This window comes from Camelus bactrianus, chromosome 35 (assembly GCF_048773025.1).
Source record: "Camelus bactrianus isolate YW-2024 breed Bactrian camel chromosome 35, ASM4877302v1, whole genome shotgun sequence".
NCBI lineage: Eukaryota > Metazoa > Chordata > Mammalia > Artiodactyla > Camelidae > Camelus > Camelus bactrianus.
The window spans coordinates 19228116-19232753 of NC_133573.1; positions in this window are offsets into that span (position 1 = coordinate 19228116).

Sequence of the window (4638 nt, forward strand, 5' to 3'; positions counted from 1 at the left end):
ACCTAAATGAAATAGCTTCTATTTAAATGTGAATTTCTAGGATATTGAAACTAACATATGGGACTTACTTTTAAGTACAGTAACCATTTACTAAAGACCCTTGGGCATTTCAGTAAATAAACATTTTGCCTAGAATACAACACAATAGTTTGGTTTTAAAAAGTAAATCTATTTAAGGAAAGGTATAGTGAGATTTCAGTTTTATGGAACAAAATTATTTTAGGCTCATCCTTTGGAAGGGTCATATTTTTGGAGAAAGCAAAGTGTTGTGGTGCTTTATATGCACTATCTCATGTTGTCCTCACAGCCCAACCAGGCAGGTATTTTTATCCGAATGTTGTAGATGGGACGATGACGCACAGGAAGATTTAATAACTTTCTCAGGGTCTTAAGCTGGTGTTGGAACCAGGGTCAGGCTACAGGTGATCCAGGTCCAGAACTGTCTCTCTAAAGCATACGGGAAATTATAAAGATTGTAAGATGCAAGAAAACCTTTAACTTAGGGAATTAGAGCTTACTAACCACACTGGGATATGGACGTGATACTTCTAATGATTGACATATGCTTTCATCAAAAAGCCCATGATACTAGTGATCCTGAATTCCTCTTTTTTATCAGTAAGATTAATTCTGGACTTGATACAATGTACTTAAGTTTTAATGGATGATTTTGGCTTTGCAAAGATATGGCTTCTAGCATCATTCTGATTGTACCACGAGGAGATTTCTCATTTTCCCGTGAAGAAAACAGACAGATTGAATCATAATAATTAATAAACCCTTCTCCATAGCACTGTTTAAGGATGCTCCACAACCTCTTGCAGGTTTTTTTTCTTTTAATGCTTTTACTCTCAACAACAACAACAAAAAAAGGATGCATTCAGGAACTATTAAAAAAAATATAGCTTGAAACAAAAGTGTGCATTTAAAATCATACTGTCCCATTCTATTCCAGTGTCAGAAAATGGCATTCACTTCAGAAATCAACCTACTAGGATTGCAGGATTATTCCTGAATGCACAGTCTCAGAAAATAAAACTACTACTGGAAAAAAAAAAAACTGTTCTGAGTTCTTTCAAAATTTAAGACAGTATTAGTAACTGTACCCATAGAAATTATATAAAGTAATATGTGAATAAAATATCCCTGAAAACTCTGCTTCTCTCTTTGGTTTGCCAAATAAACTACTGATTATTCTTAGATATCTTCACATAAGGATTGGAGAGTCTTGGGTGGAGAAGACCAAATCTGTGGTCACTGGAAAAATATATTAACCATTATAAATCAATAAATTTACATTGCAGTTTGTATAGTAACTTGTAAGTGTGATTATCAGTTCAAAATCTCTAAATCTGATCAACTTTGTGTACATGAACAAAATTTATTTTCTGGACTGCTCACTCTGGTGACCATCTCCCTTTCTGAGGTCTTGGGAGAATCAAATAATATACGTGTAATCATTTTCAAAGTTACAAAGCTCCTACATGTGTTTTTTCCCCTTTGACAAGAATGACCTGCATATTTCAAAGGATATTTTAGCTTTGATTGTTTTCTCCCTAAAATTTCATTTCATTTCGGTATGACTTTGGGCCAGTAAAAATTTTATGCTCCTGACCCGATTTAAACTAATATTTTCCTTCTTTTTGCTGCCAGTTAAATATTGTTATACTCAACTCTTCTTAAGAAAAAGATGTTCTATATTTCTTCAAGTAGGCTATAACACTGAAGGAAAAAAAAGGGTACCTTTTGACCTGATGACTCTTTCTGGAAAATATACAGGATATTGTGAATAAATAAGCAATTAGGATCTTTTAGGATTAAGTTACATTACTTTAATAGAGAACAACCCTACGCAGATGTGGAATTTACAAGAAATGATGTATTTTTGGGTAATGATCCATGTTGATTTGGCAGTTGTTTAAATATTATGTCAACCAATTATATTTAAAACCTCAAACAGAGAGCTAGCCCCAGAAAAAAGGTGATATCAAGGGCAAGTAAAATTATTTTCTGAAAACTTCTACTACTTGACTTGAGCCTTATAAATTCAAAACAAATATGAATAATCTCAAGTTTCACTAAACCAGGATGTTGACTCATTTTAACCAGGTCACTTGACCCAGTAGAAATGCTATCTTCTTGCACATATTTTCTGTTAGATTAAGAAACTGTGTTGTGCTAAGATGAACAGGTTAACAGTCCTTCATCCAAAACTCCTGGGTTAGAATGTTTTGAAACTCTGAAATTCTGAGATTTTAGAAAGATAATCCCATGTGTTTGCTATATATTCAGTGTGGTAGTAGTAAATGGTTCTCTGAAAAAAGTGTGTGTGTGTGTGTGTGTGTGTGTGTATACATAAATTCATTATGACCTTTATGATTAAACAATGTATAACACAAAATTACAAATGATAATAAAATATACAATACTCTTCCCTGTAATTGCATGTAATGAATCAATTTTCACAGGCTGCTTTAATTGATTTTTGCCTCTTACATCCATAGTCAAACTATGGCTATGATTGATGAAGGAATGTGATTGTCATGAATATTGGTGATATTTTCCTTAATTCTTAAATCTTTGGAGAGGAGGCTTATTAGTTCTTCTTTCTAACTTCTTTAATTGAATAACTGCTCATTTAAGTTCATATGTATGTATATATACACAAATAGATATAGACATATAAATATATACACACACACACATGCAAATGTATTATTAAATGTATTTCAGCCCTCACATTTCTAAGTCCCACTGAGGCTGCATCCCTACAAATTTTCTGATTTTCATTTGACTCTCAAATAGGTTGGATTGTTTCTTGATTTAAAAAAAAAAATGGTGTAGAGGCACTACTTGAGGACCTAATAAACCTCTCCAAATTCTCCAGTCTGTATTTACCTATTCCAACATTTCTGAAGTGTGTCCTGAACATATTTACAAGTTTTCTTTCAGGTGACAAATACATTTGGGAATAAAAGGGTTAAGCAAAGCTGAAACAAGTTTCCTTAAAGCAGGACTAACATGCTACTATGTACTCCAAATCTTTAAAAAGGAGACATAGAATGTGACATTTCCTAAAGTTATTTGACTAAATATATTTGTTGTTTGCTAAAATACTTCCGTCTCATGGAACAATTTAAAAATGTTTAACTACTCTGTACCAGTAGGTGCCAATATCACTAGTTTTACCTAAAACCATTGTTTAGTACTGTATTAGCAGGGTAGTTAATTGCAAATAAATCACTCTTAACAAGCTTAAGCTTAACATAAATTTATTAAAAGGATAATAAGTGGACCAAAGAATCTCCAGCAAACCAGAGAATCCACTTTAGAAGTTGGCACCAGAAACAATACCCAGGTCGCATCACTGAATTGCTTTTGGGGACCATTAAAGTGGCAGTAAAATCATTTAAAAAGAAAGTTATAAACTGACCAAAATGGCAGGTGAAAAGACCAGCAGCACAGAAAGACAGTGAAGGACTCAGTGTGAACAGGAGGCAATAAATGCTGCAAACCAAACCAAACCAAACAGATTGAGAACCTAGACGATCTCTAATTTTAAAGAAAATGATATACTACAACATGCAATGCAAATCTGGGGCATGTGCGGCCAAGGATGCCCAAAACAATATTTTTACATGGCTTCAAAAGAAAACCTATTGCTGGGTATATGGTTATTTTAATCTATAACTATAATGTTGCCATGAGTGCAAGCAAGCCTAGTTTAATCTGAAATAAAACTGAGTGATTTAAACATTAACCCGTGTTAATCTTTGTGCCTTAAAAGAGTACCACGGAAATTTTTTTGTTGTTGTTTAAACATTTTTTTTACCTTCTTCTGTTCAATGTGGTTCTTAGTGTTTTTTTCTTATTTTAGCATTTCTTATGAGGTCTGGAATATCTGCCTCAAAGTTTTTTTCTTATTCAGTATTTCTTACTTTAGCATTTCTTATGAGCTCTGGAATCCCTACCTCAAAGTTTCCATTTTGAAAAATGGCAATAAAGCATGTTTTTTTTTTTTTTTTAAAAAACCCTACAAAGATACTGCTGAGTTTACTATAAAATGGTGTTGACTAATTTTAGGACTCATTCACCAAATACGAGAATTTATTTAAATCAGCTCATTGTAGATTTAAGTAATGTAAAGTTATAAACTCTCCTAATATTTTTAAATGAAATTAAACCTGCCATTAGCAACTCCACATTGTACAGGCCACTAAAATCTCAATAAAGTCCATCTGTGAGGCTAACCTCATGAGTAGTAATGCGGAACTTCAGTGCAGTGACTCCTCGAGGCAATTGTGAAAAAGTCCTAAGAACCCAAAGAGTCTAGAAAGGAAAATGGCTAAATGGACTAATGTACCTTCTGTAGGAAGCAGAGAACTTCCTGATGGAGAGCTCTGGTCTCGGTGCAGCCAGCTGATCAGAGAACTGCTCTCCCGATGCTCAGTTGGTCTCCTGTGTCTCACAGCTCCCTACTCCATGACACTGGCAACTTGCTTGGCTTCACCTTCTTTGAATCAGAGGGGCTTACTGAAACTGATTTTAAAGGAGGCTATTTGTCTTTAAAGTTTCCAAGAGATAAAAAACGAGTGATTTTAGTGGTTACAGTAGACAGAGAGGGCCCACACAAATAAC